We start from the raw sequence: 19,651 nt of genomic DNA on the forward strand, positions 1-19,651 counted from the left end.
CAATTCTTAGTTGTTATTTTTGCATTGCTTATTTCTGCCCCCTGACTAATGATTGCCGTGACTACGACAATTGTCTGTGTCTCCATCGAGTTATAGAAACACAATTTTTAACCAATCAGCGCACGTATTTACTTTGTGCTATTGCTATTTTCTAAAGGTGTATAGACATAAACAGTGTGGTGACAACTTAGTTATACCTTTTACACAGCGTGGGGGCGGGGGGAGAGAAAGTCGGCACTTTAATTTGACGACATAGCGGTGCCGGGAAACGGTGCAAGTCTGTGTCAATGAAGCCGTTGCTCAGAAAGACTTCACCAAAAGTTTTTTTTTTCAGAAATATTTTAATATCAATGATTGCATGCGGGTGGAATGCGAATAGTGGCGCTTTATGCGTTTGTTGTTGTTGTTGTTGTTGTGGCGCCGCTGAGATGTTTTTTTGCATTTTTAGCAAGATTTCTCACCTGATGTTTCACGACACTGAGAATGTTTTGGCGGCGTGGAATAACAGGCGACAAATTTGTCACAAATGACTTTTAACAACCAAAAAATATTAAATCGTTTCAGAATTATTGGATTTATTTTAATTAGTATAATTCGCAAGCCATACTTTGCCAGAATGGTCACCGTTATCACTGCTTGTTGTTTCGATGTCCGGCAAACTTCAAAGGAGCAAATAAAATGCAAAGAGCTGTTGTGTTTTGTGCACCGTCAAGACCAAAACATGCGAACTAAACAATTAACTATGTCAAGCTATCTATTATGCCCTTAGCAACCATTCAATAGCTACTGCGCAGTCTCGGTTGCCATTCACCACTATGACCATTTTTTTGAGTCGTGTAACAAAGGAAGTTTCTTCCCCCTGCTTTTACACAATCAACGAATCGTTCCAGTAAGAAATAAAGTCACTCCATCAGTTCAGACCTTTGGAATTTCGGAGAGCTAACTGTCTACTATTGGTTAATCAACAAGAAGCAAGATAGATAACTGACAAATGTAAAAATATTGTTCAAAAGTAAAAAAAAAAATCATTTATAATTGGAACAAGTAGATTTTTGTAGGTTATTCAGTTTATAGATACATACATGAATTGTTGCACGGACAAGTGTTGAAATACACTAGCTGGTAAGTATTCAATCTGATTTTTTGCTAATGACCTAAAAGAAAAAGTAATATACAGCAGTCAATTACACGCATGTCGTCTGTTTCTGATTGTAACAAAAGAGAGAAGTATCTGATTTTGTTGGATCGCAAGACGTAGATTCATGTTTAGGACAAATTAAACTTTGGGAAATTCATTCATTCATCGGGTTTGAAGACAATTTTTTAACCTGCACTGTTATAATGGTACACAAATAATAAAAATTACGGGAATGCTTGTGAAAAAAAAAACTCCAAAAGAGAACTAACCTAGACGTGGCTGAAGCTATGTTTGACCCCTTAAAATATACCTTTTTTAAGCGTGCTCAGTCTAGTCCGGCGACACCGTATGACGGTGCTTTTTACTTCTTTATGTGCAACCCTTCATGAGACGTTGATGGCTAAAAATATTAGCATTCGGTGCTGAACACACTATGTGAGACCAAAATCCGGAATCTAATACCCTAAGGAATACGACAAGCATTCCCGTCGCTTTCATGCGGGAGTGCATTTCCCTCGGGACATGGTGAAGCCGAGAACACCACTGGAAACAAATTCAGTAAGTAGTGGCGTGAACTGCTTCAACACGAACATGTACACGAGAACCCCTAATACCAAGACCAGCATCCTAACCAATATCTGCCTTTTGCCTCCCTTTCATAATTGGTCGGGACTATAACTGTTTTATATGACTTAGTCGAAGAGTGAACAATACTTACAAAAAGAACGGCCATTTAACGCCAGTTGAGGTTGAAAGTCGTGTTATATTCTTGATGTGGTTCCCTTGAAGTTGTCTGAAACAAATTGTTGCAAGTTTTTTTTAAAACATATTCAACATTTTCTTCAGCTGTATTTAATTTGTATGGTCCGAAATATTTTTGAAGCTACAGATGGTTCTAATTGTTGATGGTTATTGGACCATGTGGAATTCAGTTAAATCTTATGTAATTATACCATTGATTAAAAAAATGGGACCACTTCGAAGGGGGGGGGGGGGGTACAATTTGTTGTTCATGGGTTGATTATTAACTGATAACGGTTAATAATGACAACAACAACAAATAACAATAACAACATAACAATGAGATTCAAAACAAAGAACATGCATTGGGTCAGCTTGAGAATTTTACTTTCAATAGGGCGTTAAGAATTTCTTCGATAACTTCGCAAAAAGACTCGATATTCCTTTGGGGAAAACTCAGCGCGTTGAGTACTTACGAAAACGTCACGCAACCTACAGCTACGCCCTTTTCACGAGCGTGACGTGTAATATGACATGTGACCACGAACCAGCCAATGAATGCGCTCGAATTTGCCAAGAAAAGGAGCTAAAATAATTGAGTTCATTTTTTTATATCCGGGCCGACTGGAACTGTTCAATAACAGCGGGCGCAAACGACACGTTCTATCCGATAACTCAGCCATAACACGTAAATGGTTTAATGAAATGTTAAAATAGAGCCTACCGATAACCAATCAAAATCGATCTTTTGTTAGAGTCAAGATTAGTGCATTTAATCAATTTATGTGTGCTTGTCTGATGCTCACCACGTGATGGCACTTAGCCCACCAGTAACCAAAATTTGCAAACTGCAAATTTTAACTTATTTACTTATTTTTTTTACAAACTTTTAGCTAATATTTACTCGTGAAGTTATTGTTAACTTCTGAGTTCACATATCTCATTTAAAAACATTTAAATCCAAATTCTATATTTGGTTATTTGTTTTGGCATTTTTCAAAAGTCTGAGTGGAAGTTACAACTATGATTTTAAATGAAAGGAGCTAAAACTCGATTGACTTACAGGTCGCAAACACTTGTAAGACCAGATAAATCTGGGATAGATGTCAACAAGTTGGTTCTCAAATCCCTGCAATATGAAAAGCAAGCTTACATCAGCTAACATGATATTGGACATCCATGGCATGGTCAATTGGCAGGTGTCAAAAGAAGGTATCCGATGCTCAGTACCACATGACCATATCGCGGGCTCAAGTTTAGAGCTCATCGAAGTCACGTGTTTTTTGAAGTTAACCGCTGATCAGGTAATATTCCATTTAATCGCGGGCTCAAGGTCTATAATTTTTTTATCTAGGGTAATGACAGGATTTTGGCAGCGAAATTTCTGCGATTGGAGTTGACGGTTTATTTTGGCTTTGGATCTTTCTTGAGTAGTTGCCTTCAATAATTTAATTTCAGTATTTTCAATTAGAGTACTTTCACCAACTATAAAGAACCAGAAAAAAAGTAAATGTGGAGCTCCGCTTTTAGGCTTGGCTAAATATATAGGCTAGTAATGTAACACAAATGTGGAACGTAAAAGTGGGTTTTTAAATGTTTTTGATCTAGAAATGTGGTGAGCCAAATATAATTCTGCGTATACCCAACTGTTAAATCAGACTTACAATCGATAAAGGTTAGTAAAGCGACTAAACGTCCGGTCAGTCACCGTCCGTATAGCATTTCCTTCCAGTCGCCTGTGTGGAAATAAACATAGCCTGTTTTTAGTTTCTCTCTTATTGAAGAGCTTTTCGAAATAAAAGAAAGAATCTAAATTAGACTAACATGAGGCATGGCTCAATTTTTATCAACATTCGTCTCAAAGAACGTTTTCATCAGTAGTGCATCCTCGTCAAAAAAAGGCCGCCATCGTTTTGGTCAGTTTGGTGCCGATGTTTGGACGGACCGGATCGAGTTGGAACCGGATCCGTGTTAACTTTACCTTAATTTGAGAAAGATGGTCACTTATGAGAGATTCCGAGAAAAGTATTTTGGCTAAGTGGTAGCTCTTGAGAGGTATTCGCACAAGGAAGCTCGACTGGACATCAAAATTCAGCTTTTTGCGCGATTTATCCAAATTCATATATCGAGTTCAGAAGGGTTGGTGTTATCGACATAAACAATATTTTAAGAAGTTGATTTTAAGTAAAAGCCATCATTTCAAATAGTGCAAAATTTATAAAGAATGACTTACAAGACTATTAGTTTGTCAGCAGGTCCTTCCAAAGGTTTTTCGTCTATGTGAGAGAGGTGATTCAATGAAAGATCGCTAAGAAAATCAATTAATCCAAAAAATTAATTTCTACATTAGCACACGCCCCATCATCCGTCTTTCCCTAAGCCATCAGGTCAGTCTGATCAAGGCAGACAGACAGCTAGTCTGTCTGTCTGTCTGTCTGTCTGTCTGTCTGCCTGTCTGTCTGTCTGTCCGCCTGTCTGCCTGTCTGTCTGTCTCTGCCTGTATGTTTGTCTGTTTGTCTATATAGATATCTATCTGTTATTCATTCAGTCGGTCAGTCAGTCCCTCAGTCTGTATTTCATTCAGTCAGGGTATGCAATCAGTGATCGGAGCAAAGATCATAAGCAAGTGCATGCATTTTCAAGCTACTTTCCTAGATATTGAACCATCATTGTCAGCTACACATTACCAAAAAAACAGATTTCACTATTAAACAAGGAAACCTTTCCCTGGGAGGTCTAACTAAGTGGTTTATTTTGCCAAATTCTGATTTCTTAATATAAAACCGATCAATGTGTCTGGACTTACATGTCTGGACTCTCAGAACATCTTAGTAAGTCTTTAGGGCACAAGAAATCCGCACATACTACAAGCCTAACTGCGCGCTGAGGTCCATTTTAGTCCATCCAAAAGATAGGACACCAACGGAAAAGAAGACAGGCGTGGTATACGACATCACATGTAACGACTGCTGAGAGCATTGATTACACTGGCGAGACAGCGAGAAGTCTGGAGAAGAGACTGAGCAAACATCAGAAACAAACAACATCTGCAATCCAGGAACACCAGTCTCAGGCCAATCACAAGATAGACTGGGAAGGAGTCAAGATATTCTAGATAAAGACTCCGAAGATATCAAAAGGACAATCAAAGAGGCCATTCATATCAGACGCCAACGCCCAACGTTGAACAAAGACGGGGGCTATGATCTTCCCACCATTTTAGACCACCTGTTGTCACGTGATTAAACAATTTGCATTCACGTGACAACGTGAGCTCACATTTATCGCTGATAAAGACACTTTGCGAGACAGTCGAAATCTTCGTTACTAAACATTTTTAGGACCTTGTGACAAGAAATACTTCGTTTGTTTACAACCGAAGTTACGATGAGCGTACACAGTCATACAATGCCATAATTTTAGTAGCTTATTAGAGACCAGGGTTTTGAATATTTTTTGAACTAGTCTGATAAGAGTTATTTCCCAGGGGCAGTTACGCTATTCTTCATTTCTTCTTCTATCATTGTACGTGTCTTTGACAGGGACAGACTGGCTGATGTTCTTGCCACAGAGTCGCTTTGTGATCTTTTAAACAGCGCACACCTCTCCCCTTGTAGCAGCGTGCTCAGCTTCACCTGTTTACTCCTCAGCAAGGGCTCTTTTGTTATTCCGGGCGGGAGCTCTATTTCATCTCCTTGTCCTTCATCTTGTACGCTTTGACGTGCAGATCCTGAGTGACGTGCCAGTTGGCTCAGTGCCCACCTCCAGACCAGATGTCCGCCGCGAGCCAAGACACTGGGGCGCCGACAAGCTCATGATGGACCCACGGTGTCAATGCTAGAACCCTCCTGGTCTTCAGTGAGGGCGGAAAAGCGGTTTTGAAGTCTTAACGCAAACTCTTTGCTAGTGGGTGAACACTTCAGTTTGGCAACTTTTGTTTCCTAAGCTGGTTCAGCATAGCCGCTTTCCTAAGTTTCAGCTTGATGGTGGCTGTAACTAGGTAGTGATCGCTGTTAACATCGGCACCACGACAAACTCGAACATCTTGAAGAGACCTGTGCCATTTGCCATTGATGAAGATGTGGTCGATCTGGTTGTCCGTGAAACTATCAGGAGACTTCCATGTGTTCCTGTGTGGGATGATGGTACCGCCGACTACACAATCGTTTTCTCAGCAGGAGTCAATTAGACGTTCACCATTGTCATTCATCACACCGCATCCATGTTTTCGCATAGCTCTGTCGCAGTCGCTATTATCAGCTCCGACATCACCCATGATCAGTAGCATGTCATGCAGAGGGACTTTGAAGACTGCTTGTTGTAATTGCTCATACCAGTCGCCCTTGTCTTCCTCGTCAGCATCATTTGTTGGAACATAATAATGCAAGATTGTTGTTTTGCAGTGTTTAGAGCTCGATCTTGCTCTGATAAGCCTGTCACTCAGTGACTCCCATTCCAGTAAGGTGTTGGCTTTCGCTTTGGAGACTATGATGGCCACGCCAGGAATGTGTTGACTGTCGTGTCCAGAGTGCATGATGACTGCTCCATCGCTGTTCACTCAGCGTCCAGAACCTCTCCACCGCATTCACTAATCTCCAGAATGTGCAATCTGTACCTCCTCATCTCACTGGTAATCTGCGCTGTTCTTGAAGTCTCGAACATGGTGTGGACATTCCATGTAGCTAGGCGGATGTTGGTTTTAGGCCCGAGCAGACTATTTGTAGTATTCCTGACTTCCCGAGGGCTTTCATCAGGATTAATGATGTAGCCAGTTGGTTGGCTCAAGTCCGCTATGGGGTCTACATTTGTTGTCGTTTCCGTAACAAGTGTTTTTTGCGGGGTGGAGTTGTTAGCAACAAGGAATGAATGTAACAACAAGGTGGCCTTATATTACAGAAGACTTGACTCAGCAATTCTTGGTTTTCACGTGACGTCATCAAAATTCTAAATCCAGAATCGCGAGCCCCCTGACTTTTTATCCTTCACTAGCTATTAGACGTCCTTAATATATATCTTATTGAAGGTTTTCAGCTCGATAGCATCCACCGTCTTTAAGAAATAACATTTTGAATTTCGGAGTTTTGCGCCACACGACATCAGAATGGCCGCCTGAAGGCTGTCACGTATGCTTAAAAAAATGCCTCATCCTGTTAATTTTAACGATCTGAACAATTGAGGTTTTACAAGAAGTGTCTATGTGAATGTTTACGTGTTCACGAAGGTGAAATGACCGCGTTTTATAGCAGAAGTAAATGCCAGATGTTTTCATTGATTTCCGGAGGCCATCTAGGGGCCCCTCCACATGGGCTCCAACATGGCGTTTCCATACTGTGCTCTCTAAATTTGTGTTAAACATTATGACGGATAACTCGAGTACGGAATACCGTACAAACCTGAGACTTGGACACGTAGACTATCTTGTTATTTTCTACAACCTGTAATATTCTTGATTTGTAATAGCTTTGAATTTATTTTTTGCAGTGCGTGACAGTTACTTGCGTGACAGTGAAAACCAGAAATAAGCCTGTAATTTTGGTGATAAATGATTTGCTATCTACTAACTTACAGGAGAGACAGGTTTTCCATCGCCTTAAAGACCCCAACTTCGATGTTTTCCAGATGGCAGTCTTGCATTTGCCTAAATAAAGATGATAAATACAGTAAAAACCCGCGAGTAAGAACCTGCATTTTTACAAGTTAGCCTAAACAGGTTTTTACATAAATGGTAATTAGCACAATTAGGTTCTTATTTTTTTTTGCGCAACTTCAGCTTCTTCAGTGCTTTCAAACTTCCCAAGTGCACCATAACTGACTCGATAGTGCACAGCATAAAGCGCTAAGAAAATTTTTTATAACATTATTGCCCGTGCAAAAAAAAATCGCGCGCGACAAAAAACAAAACTGGTGAAGCGATTTGCTTACGCTATCAGCGTGCACTATTGGATTTTAGTAGAAACTTAGCCGTGTTCTATTGAAAATCCGCCAATCTGATTGGTTCTCCCACTGTTTTCTAGTAAACGATCGCGCGCTCGTTGCTCATTTAAAGATTACTTTTTCTTTATTTTTGGATTATAAGTAGGTAAAATTGTAGGTTTTTTAACTGCAGTCCTTTAAGAGTTTCTACTAAAACAATTAGACTACTCGCCCTAGTTTTCTATGAGCGATAGTCAACTCGGCTGCGCCTCGTTGACCATTCGCTCATAGAAAAATCGGGCTCGTAGTCTAATTGTTAAATGGTGAACGCATACGTATATTGATTGCGGGGCTCAGCTAGCGATGTTATAGTAATACATGTTGTGCACAAAAAATCAAACTATATCACTTATCAGTTAAATTATGGAAATAATCAGTTATATTATTGAAATACGTACAGAGTATTCATGTTTTTCAAGCCAGAAAAAACGTCAGAAGTGAGGTTTGGTCCAATGATATTACTGTTAATATCTCTGCAAAGATTAATGTAATAGAAATGATTAATTTTATTAAAATTAAATCAAAAATAAAGGAATGTGATTATGCATATGAAGCTGAGCTAGGATTTCACACGTAAGACGCAAGAAAACGTCAATTCAAGAACAACCTTAAACATTGTTTCGGCAATCACGTATTGTCACATGTAGGTTTCTATTATTCGGTTTCGATGTTGGATGAAACAAGTTCGTTGGACACTTTAGCAGTCTTAAGTTAGTTCGTTGGTCATGATTATTAATCGGACAGCGTGTGGAACCAACAAATGTTTCTGGTAAACAGTGATAACACAGGCTTACCTTATGTTTGTGAGGTAGTTCTTTTTTTTTTTTTTTTTTTTTTTTTTTTTTTTTTTTTTTTTTTTTTTTTTTTTTTTTTTTTTTTTTTTTTTTTAGGCACGAGTCGAAAACTTAAACTCCTAGAACTGCTCTCGCGCGCAACAAATCGCCAAGAAAATGGCATAAAAACAAATCCAAACAATGCGAAAATATTTCTATTTCATTTTATTACAAATGCGAGTCGTAAAAGCCGATTTTAGAAGGCTTGAATATTTACAATAGCAATAAGGGAAGAAATTTGAATATTCATATGGGCATGTTGTGACCTCACAAACATAGGATGGTAAGCCTGTGGTGATTTATTTGTACATTCAGTGTTTCTCTGATTCAGTGTAAAAATTTACTTGCATTTATTGTCACGGATTACTTACGGTAACGAAACAAAGTAAAGATATTAGTGAGATAAAAGTACTTACAATCTATTAAGCCTTGTTAATCCTTTAACAATGGTTTTTAAGTCACTGATTGATAACAGGTTATAACTCATTTCACTGGGAAAAGAAATCAACAAAACATCTTCCATTAATCACTTCTGAATGGTGATATATCTGAGTAACACAAAGGATTAGGCCTAAAACATTACCAGAAAGCGTTAACAATATATTACATCTAAATACACACTATCGAATGATGAAAATGAGCTCTTAAATCATATTTTTCTTTTCGTATTTGAATGCTGTCATTGTTTAAAACTCACATTCTCACCACACTTTCTGGGAGATAAAATCCTCCTCGAATGCGATTTCCACTGAGTTTTCTAACAGACAATACATTTTCATTAGTTATATCATGTTAATATATTCTTTAGCAGTTCAGTACTAAGTCAGAGGATGTGCATCTTTTTGCGATATCCAGTGAAATTATGTCTCCTGGATGTAGGGTACAGACGCTGTAATGCTGAAAAGATGCGTTTTGCTGTTAGTTTCGGTAGTTTCAGTATTTGGTAAGTGTTTTTTTAGAAACACGTTCAAGATATTTGTTTTTGTCACAGACTGGTTGCGCTTGTCTTGTCAAAGTCTTGATAGTTGTAGCTTTGTGGGATAACAATTGCAGTTCGTTGTTGCCTCGGCTTACCAGACAGTCTAGAAAAGAAACTTTTCCGTTTCTTTGATCTCTCTGGGAAATTGTGTGTCATACATTTTGTATTTCTCATCAAGTGTATGCAATTAGAATTATTCATAGTTAATTTAAATAAATAAATAAATAAATAAATAAATAAATAAATAAATAAATAAATAAATAAATAACTACAAAATACAACGCAATCATTGGAGAAAAAGGGGTATCACAACTTTGAAACACTAACCCAAACAGTAAATTATAGTATATAACAAAGCAATAGGCATATTGAAAGTTCCTTACATTATTTCTAGAGACGTTAAATTCCGGAAGGTGTCCTTTGGAATAATCTCCAGTGAGTTCGTTTGTTCTGAAAGATTTAAGATAAAATCACACTCATTTTACAATGTATACAAAATACAGTGCCGACATAAGGAATAATTAAAGAAGCACAACTTAAAATCCCTAACTCACACAGCAAATAATAATGAATAACAAAGCAGTAGGCATATTGAGGTTCCTTACATCATTTTCAGAGACGTTAAATTCCAGAAAGTGTCCTTCGGAATATACTCCAGGGAGTTTTCTGAAAGATCTCTGAAGATAAAGAATGCAATGAAGATATTATATTGCGGCTGGCAAGATATGGTAGGAAATTGTTCATTATCTGATATATGAAGCATGACGTTTCATGAAGTGTTCTTCTGACACTTTTTGAACCGAAAAAAACCTCCTGCCTCTAAAACAGGGAACATCATTGCGCGAAACGGATTTTTTTTACTTAATAAAGGTAAATAATTCACAAAAGAAGTTAAAGTTCATAGAAAAAAAGGGGCTCAAAGGATCATATTTTAATGCATTAGTGTCTGAAGTTTCCCCTTCCTCCAAAAATTACGTGTGAATGGATGGCGGTTCTTTTCAGAGAATTGTTGACAATTGTGCATTTTCGGTATGGGTAAAAAATTGACGACTCCAAATTCGCATCTCGGCTCTTAACTCCGGTCCAGACCAATGGCGCCTCGAAGTATCGGTAATGACATCTCTAGTTGTAAGGGTAATAATAGAATATCTTTATAATACTTACAGTAGTACTGTGTTGGACGGGATATCAAAGGGTACTTGCTTGACGCCACTGCACCTAACTTTAACTCTTGAGGCAAATGGAATACAGGTGCAATTCTTTGGACAAGAGCCATCGCATGCCACTTTAAGCCACAGGACCAAGAATACCTGTTTCAGACTAATAAACATCCCGCGTGTCTGCTAGAAAAATAGGTCGAGTGTAACATGAATGGTACGTGTGTCCTTCACCGATCAAGGGCAAGCAGGGTAATTAAAGATACACTCTCAAAAAATAAATTTAAAACACAGGAATACTATTAGTTGACAGCGTTTTGTACTGAAAATCCGCGAATCTGATTTTCTCTCTTCCTTTTGCCGATAGACACTGAATAGAACATGATCACGCGCGGTTGTTTTTGAAAGTGGGAAACTATTCTTGATTTTTGGCATAAAAATACAAAAAATCGAAAGTGTTGAACTCTAACTGATTCTTTAGAGTGTTTGCATCTTGTTGACTATTCTTTTTTTTAGAAAACTCTGGCTGGTAACTGTTAAGCAATACTGTAGAAAAACAACCATTGAAAGCGGAGCCGATTTATGACTAAAATAAATATTAAGGCAGGCGATAAGTTACTAAGAAGCTGTCACATGTATGCTTAGTCAGTGGATTAGACCTTGGAGCAAACCTCGGAATTAAAGGCTTATAAAATAAATTAAAGCGACTATAAGTGAACGAGGTGGGGACATGTATGTTTCTCATCTGCTGAAAGTACTTTACTGTGGAGAAAATACCTTTCATTTAAGAACTGGGCATAAATCGATCATCACTAACCATGCATTAAAGCAAGCTGCAATTTGTCAGTCACTTGACTGCATCTGTACCAGCTTCCGCTGATTCAGATTCGTTGACTGATACGGCACCAGAAAAACGTTCGAACTTACAGTTCCAAATCGATAAGTTTCGTTGATAACATTTAGATATTGCAAGCAGTTTCGAGCCTTTGCTGCCTCTGCATGCGAGGTTTTGAATGATTTAGCCACTCATGCTTGAATTTGTACGACATGGATAAGTTTTTAAACAAGGTTTATTTGATGATGAAAAATATAGTTATAAAAAATCCAAGAGCTCCTCTATTTTCTGCGGGAAACTAAAGGAGTGATGGCCATTACTCAGTACCAAAATGTCAACATTTGGAAAATTGGTTTTAAAATATTTGGAAGTTTACAGAATTATTACTGGGCTTAACTGTGTCACATTAAAACTCTTAAGAGCCTCTTTTATCATCGAAGTTTAAACGGACGGAAACGTCGGAAAACAATGCTGTCACCTTCATACAGACTTCGCTTTAGCTCATTTGGGAATAACATTAATATACTGACAACTGAATCTGAGTAAATACATAGCTCGTATTCAACGGGTTGCGAGTGGACTCGGCAATAACCTGTGTTCTGTTAAACTTTCCTACCTGGTTATTACAATGTAACATACATATTCCAATGTACCGCAATATTGTTGCTGCTAAAAAAATTGAGAAGAAAAATTAGCGATAAGAAAATGGAACGACGTTTCGATAACGCCATGTCATCATCATTGTCATTATTACTAAAAAAATGCCAATGTTAAAAGTTAAAAAACCTTGCTTGTTGGATATTAGAGAGGGAATTATATTTTGCACTATTCGAGGAATGTGCAGGAAGTACGGCAGGAAGTACTTATTTTGCGGGTATGCTTTCTTCGCTAAGCCGAAAAAAGGAAACAGCAATTGAAAATACAAGCAAGCAAGCAAGCAAGCAAGCAAGCAAGCAAGCAAGCAAGCAAGCAAGCAAGCAAGCAAGCAAGCAAGCAAGCAAGCAGCAAGCGCGCGCAAGCAAGCAAGCAGCGCGCAGCAGAGCGCGCAGCAAGCAAGCAGCAGCAACAAGCAAGCAAGCAAGCAGCAAGCAAGCAAGCAAGCAAGCAAGCAAGCAAGCAGCAAGCAAGCAAGCAAGCAAGCAAGCAAGCAGAGCAAGCAAGCAAGCAAGCAAGCAGCAAGCAAGCAAGCAAGCAAGCAAGCAAGCAAGCAAGCAAGCAAGCAAGCAAGCAAGCAAGCAAGCAAGCAAGCAAGCAAGCAAGCAAGCAAGCAAGCAAGCAAGCAAGCAAGCAAGCAAGCAAGCAAGCAAGCAAGCAAGCAAGCAAGCAAGCAAGCAAGCAAGCAAGCAAGCAAGCAAGCAAGCAAGCATGCAAGCAAGTAAAGACTTATGGGCCTCAAAATAAAAAAAATGGTAAAATTGAGAATAACAAACCATTTAAGCTTGACCTGTAATGCGTAACTGTTTACCTGAGTATTTCGTATGGCTCTTAGGATTCAATAGTCGACTGCTGAAAGAATTGTAACAATCCGATTTTAACAAAAGGAACGCAGCTCTCACGTGACGTTGCAAACAGGAAGAATTAAATCTTGCATAGGTTAGAAACCTATTTTTACTATTATTAAATCACTTCCTCTGTTTGGTTCACACCTGATGGTAAAAATATGCTTGAAAAGTGCAAGTTTAACTTCTTTTAGAATCTGTCGACATGCAAGTATGCAAAAATAGATGTTGGTTTATGAGGTGCTGGCTTCATTGCAAACCAACTTCTTTCATTGAAAAATGTTAAAAAGGAAGGAAAAAAATTAATGCTATTGTAATAGTATACAGCTATTTCAATAAACGTTGTCGGGTCAAAGCTTAAAGCTAAAAGGCAATACCGTATGGTGTTCTGGTATTTACTACAAATTTGCATATAAGTTTCATTAAATGCACAAATTTGTATTTCGCACGTGGAGAATTCAAGAGTTTGTTTTTCTTATCAGGAGGCCTTTCTGTAGCTTTACTTTCACTGTCGCTTAGCTCTGACTTTGAAAAACTCTTCTAAAATTCAGTGTGACTAAAAGCACCTTGTTTCACATGTCTGAATAAATAGAAAACGTGCAATTTCGCGTTTGTCATGTCACGATATATTTTTGTATTCAGCACGCGAAGTTGCTCTCTTCTTCTACCCATACTGCCTTTCAGTCTTGTCTTTTAGCTATAATCCGGACAACGTTAACTGAAATAGCTGTAAATAACAAAATATGAACGTGACGTATATTAAAGGTGGTCGATTTTTTTTAATATATGCGATGTTTAATGGACCTTAACCCTATTTAGACCGGGCTTATTTGAAGCTTTGGGAAATGTGGGAAAGGCGGCGGAGTGCTTCGGAAGCTCCCCCTATGTATTTCCCGCATTCACCTGACTGCAGCTGCACTAGCTTCCGCTGATCCAGATTCGTTGACCGATAAAATACACAGCCATCTTAATTACAGACTTTGCTTCAGCTCATTTGGGAATAACATTAATTTTCTGATAACTGAATCTGAGTTGGAAAATGGCTCGTATTGAACTGATTGCGAGTGCCTGGGCGAGAACCCGTGTACTTTTCAACTTTTCTTTCTTGGCTTTTCAGGACATACGGAATTGCAATTTATTTTTTCTAAGAAGGCACGGTTTACGATTCCTGCAATCTGATTGGTTCTTAGCCCGGGCAAGAACCACGAGCCCGGCAACGCTTTCGTGAGTTTCATTTCGCTGCGAGGCGATTGAACCCATGAAAGTTTTGATCTCTGGAATCGATGTAATTGCTCACCAACCTTTGTTTATGAGAAAGGAAAAATTGGAGTTCTCGAAAGGCTAGTATCCGTTCTCTTTATTGACTTAATCAAGATATAGTTTTATGACCCTAGTTTGTCGATCGTTGTTTGCACATTTGCACTGATTCCCACGCCATTACGTTTAACTGCAAGACGCCGGTTTACAGGCTCGATTTATCCTTTTAAACACGTTGCTTCTCTGCTGCTTTTCTCCAAAACCAAATACTGTTTATCACCGTTCAAGAAGATAAGATGCATTAACAAAACACAGTCAAATTAATTCTCGCAATATTGTGCCGTGTGCAGGCGACCAAACTAAACATTTCAGCTTCATTCAGTTTCACTTTTGCAAACGTTTTATTAAAGTGAAATACAGTACTGAGGAAATTAACACAGAGGGTATTGTCTCGTTAAATACAAATGTTAATAGCTAGAAAATATGTGTTGTAAGTGCTTTTCAGTCCACTATATACATCTGTGAATTCCCCCTCCCCACACCAAACATTTAAACTTGGAATGTAATGCAAACATGTTTACCTGAGTATTTCTTATAGCTTTCAGGACTTAATAGTTGACCGCTGAAAGAATTGTAAAAATCCAATTAAATTAAGGGGGATGCAGCTCTTACGCGACGTTGAAAACAGGAAGAGTCAGATTAAATCTTGCATAGATTCGAACCCCATTTAAACCCCAATACAAATCAAACAATAGAATTGACTTTTGATACAAACTCCTGCTCAGCTAATTAGTATTCATTAACTTTTGATACAGATCTCTACCGAATCGCATAAAAATACTTTGCATTCAAATTATTGTTTTCATTTCACAAGTAGATATTAAATCACTTCCTCTGTTTGGATCACACCTGATGGTAAAAATATGCTTGAAAAGTGCAGGTTTAACTTATTTTGTCAACATGTTAATACGCAAAAATAGATATTAGTTTGTGAGCCGCTGACTTCTTTTCAATCCAATCTTCTTCCATTGAAAAACAAAAAAAAAATACAAAAGAATATTAAAAAAATTAAATAATGCGTTTAAAGATAGGAAGCTCGTTTGAGTTGTATGTTTCATTGTTTCTTGTCTAACATGAGCTGGGTTCAGGGGTGACGTGACTAATTAACAATTATTCGTCGAAGGCGAAGTGAATCTCGGCGAATATTTGCCGAGATTCACTGAGTCTGTTTAAGTATAATTATTTCATGATTGACACATTTTCTTTTGTTATTCAACAACCTTTATTTAACATACAACCCTGATGAATATTAACTAACTGAAAGTCCGGGGAGGGCTTGATAATGTAGCAGGGAATAGCGGGGCTTATGAATTGAATTTATGATTATTAATGAGGGATCTAATTATGGGTTAGAGACTGTTGTGAGTGTTTTGTTGACAAATACACGCACGCGCTGGCCGCACAATGAACGAGAAATTTCTAATACTGCACGAAGCGTAGCCGAGTGCAGTATTGAAAATTTCGAGTTCATTGTGAGGCCAGCAAGTGCGTGTATTTGTCAACAAAACACGAACGGACAGACTCTAACCCTTTTAATATACAATCTGAGTACACTGCAAGCGATCATCGACTTAACGAACTTCAAAGACTTCAAACAATAATGTTTAAAAATAAGAAGTGTAGTAGTACATAATTACACGGGATTAGATCAATAATTTTAAAATCACAAATAAGCCCTACAGAAAGAAAGCTTACAATGGTTCATAAAATTGTCCATTAGCTGTGGTCGTTAATAAATACAGTCAGCGAGAAGCTTGTTCAAAGCAAGTCGATGGCTTTCACAATCAAGCAACAAGCAAGTCAATCGCACACAATAATGTATTTATAAAGCTGCAGTTTACCTTTGAATATGAAAGCGCTTCAAGTTGTTATCCTCTTCGATTTTTTTTGGTATTGGATCATTGATTATTTGTGAAATATATATTTTTATTCGACTTCTGCAAGCCTTGAAGCTGAAGACATCTTCAATAATGCACGATTTTTGTGCATTATTGTCAATACTGCACTGTCGGAGTTTGCTGACGACAGGTAAAGCAAAATCACGTGATCTATTTTAACCAATTGCGCGCGTGGATTTTGGACAGTGAACGAAGATTGTATATTAAACCCTATTATCACGTAATTTATGAACCAATAGCCCAATTTCGATATTTTAAAATTCAGCCTAAAACAATAGACATCACTACGAGGCTCCGGGGAATAAACCCCACAAACTCTATAGTTTGGTCCCGGAGCCTCGTCCTGAGGTCTATTGTTTTAGGCTGAATTTTAAAATATCGAAATTGGGCTATTGAAGCCATGCCAATCACAGTAACCAATCACAGGCCAGTGAATATTATCAGCAGTTTCGTAAAGACTACTTAAGTGTACTCTCGCAAGTTTTAAACTGGTTAAAACTGGCTAGAAAACAGTTTTTTTAGTTCATCTGTCCCTGGCCGTGGAAGGCGGATGTTCAAAGGATAAGTGAAGTTTCGAACTAAGTCTTCCTTCTCGTCTCTCCCCGAGAAGAAAGAAAATGAAACCTCTACTTCGCAGGGTAGGTCGGGTCTTCTCGTAAATCGTACGCTACCTTTGTCTTTGTGCTAGTCCCGTCGGTTTTTTGCTTGTTTGCTTTTCTTGGTTTATTTAGGCCGTTCCAGTTAATGTTTCGGATCAATTTTAAGTGTTCCTGAGTAAAGTAAATTATGACAAATCCGTTAAATTTTGCCCTGAAACTCGAGATACCGTATAAAAACGAAGACAGGCTTCTGGTAGGTTGGGGATTTAGAAGGCGTTTTATAAGGCAACTGTGCGGCCAGCCTTGATTGGGTTTATGATCGTTAAATCACAAAAAATCGATATTTACCGTTTTAAAAATGAACCTCTGAGTTTTAGGTCGATTCGTTCTCATATAATCTCTGTTTTTTAGTCTGATTAGTTATGCTATTTCCATTAACATTTATAGCATCTTCTTTTCAGTTTTTATTCAGCATTCATTTTGATCAGTAAATTACAATGTTCTTTCTAATGTTAGTGTCATTTTACGAGGGTTACAATATATTTAGTTCTTATCACTGTAACGTCTTTCATCGTCATTCTTTAAAGATGAATTACAGTCCGTACTGCGCAATCTCGGCTGCAATGTTTATGTGAGCCTCACAAACAAAGCAAAACTAAAAATTACGTGACAAACTTACCTGTTTCTTCATTATTAACGCCAGATATCCTTGCAGAACAAATAATAACAAGTAGAAGAACCTTGACGCTATTTCAAACCGACGTTTCAGCTCATCGGAAATTCTTGAACGATGCGAACTGTAATGGCGGACTAAAAAACTTCATGTATGCTGTCAACGAAGTGTAACGTTTCAACGAATTCAAAACAAAAACGAAAACAAACCCCGAGTCTGCGCAGTACGGACTGGAAATCAGCTTTAACAAATCTCAAAATTGTAATAATAAAATAAGATGAAGTGTGCGAATACGGTTTGAAAGCATAAAGCTACAAAATAAGTTTTTTGATTCTATATGAACCATCTACACGATCTAGGAAAAGGAAAATTCCCGTGGAAAGAGTGGGCTATATAAAAGGGAAATCAAGTTCCTTAGGGCCTGTGTACAAGCAGGTAGGGTAACCCTAGTGCTAGGGTTACCCTAGCAAGAGAGTTCGAAGATATCGCGGGTTTACAAGCAAAAATTCGCAGGTAGGGTAACCCTACTACCCGAGCCAACTTACATCGGTTACCCTTAGAAGCTGTTGTTCGAAAATAATTCCGTTCCAGTACAAAAATACGACAAATTGTTAATGAACACGATGTTTCTTGGTCACAATTCGCTGTTTTTGTCGGTATTTTTAAACATATTTAGCTTCATGGAGCCAAAATGAAGTTGTGCCGGGTAGGCGAGTTATCCCTAGCAGAGCGTTTACAAGGCGCTAGGGTTACCCTGGCGCTAGGGTAACCCTAGCTGCCTTGTAAACACGTCGATGAAAAAAAAGAAGAAATGTGGGAGCGCTAGGGTAACCCTCCTGCTAAGGTAACCCTAGCACTAGGGTTACCCTACCTGCTTGTAAACAGGCCCTTACAGAGGACGGGTGTTTATTAAGAAGGGGAGACAATTTCACTGTAATCACAAACACAACAGCGACAATTGCTACTTTATTGTGCCATTTTTTGTAACTCATTGCATATTCAATGCCAAATTGGTGTTTTTTGAAGCTCTTAAAATGAAAAGGCATTCGTCTATTTAAAAACTAATAGTTATATTCCCCGGAAATCTTTCTTTAAAAAAAGGAATGAATATACATATAAACATATAGATACAGTACCTATATAGATGCGTTTAACTGGGGCGTGAAAAAGTTCATCATTTGGAGCACAAAAACTCGTTCTCATTTCATACCATGGGATTAAGCACCCGTGTGATTATGTAGTACAAAATTTACACATAGGCTGAGATCTTGGCCAACTACAACCCTCAGCAAACGCCAGGGCGAAAGACTTCCCTTCCCGCCTCTCTGGGTTATTTTACGCAACAAAAATCCCCCCGACCGAACAAGTTTCCAAGGTTGCATTCATGGCAATAGAATTGTGACTGGCGTGCAGACAATCACTGTAAGTAGCAGATGTTGAAATATGCCGATCAGCAACGATTTGAAAGTGCAACAAAAGACACTCCTGCTTTTCTTTAGCTTCTGATGACAAGATAAAAGGTAACAATTTGGCTTATGCCTTCCTTTACTTGATGGCAATGAAATAATAAAAAAATACTTACTTTTTGCTTTATTTCAAGGAAGAACTAGTCGTGAATGTGGCTTTTTGGCTTGTTTGCTATTGGAATTCACCTATTTTTGTAAAAAAAGTAGAATTGACGGAGCCTTCCCCTGACTAATAATGTATAGAAAACGTATAGACGCATATAAAATACTTACTTGTGACTGTTTTCATACCATCGCGACGGTATTACCATATTTACTGGGAAAGTTCATTACGTTGTTTTTGAATTTTTTATCGCTTCCTGAATTCTAAAGAGAAGTTCGGTGAATATCTGTATTTTATACAAGAACTGCAATTGAGTCGTGACTTGATCCCTAGTAAAAACCGGGATCAATATAACATATAACCCGATTGTTAAATCATAGTGCAATATTAACTTATTTTACGGCTTACTAAAATGAGAACTTAGAACTTTCTCATTAGAA

General features: G+C 38.1%; 1 protein-coding gene across 1 annotated transcript in view; it reads right to left on the reverse strand.

Moving 5' to 3' along the window:
* LOC144650588 (uncharacterized) overlaps positions 1-19,651 on the reverse strand; it is a 131,889-nt gene that overhangs the window by 28,106 nt on the left and 84,132 nt on the right. The window lies entirely within an intron of this gene.

Source organism: Oculina patagonica, chromosome 4 (assembly GCF_052425735.1).
Source record: "Oculina patagonica isolate OP01 chromosome 4, crgOcupat, whole genome shotgun sequence".
NCBI classification, from domain to species: domain Eukaryota; kingdom Metazoa; phylum Cnidaria; class Anthozoa; order Scleractinia; family Oculinidae; genus Oculina; species Oculina patagonica.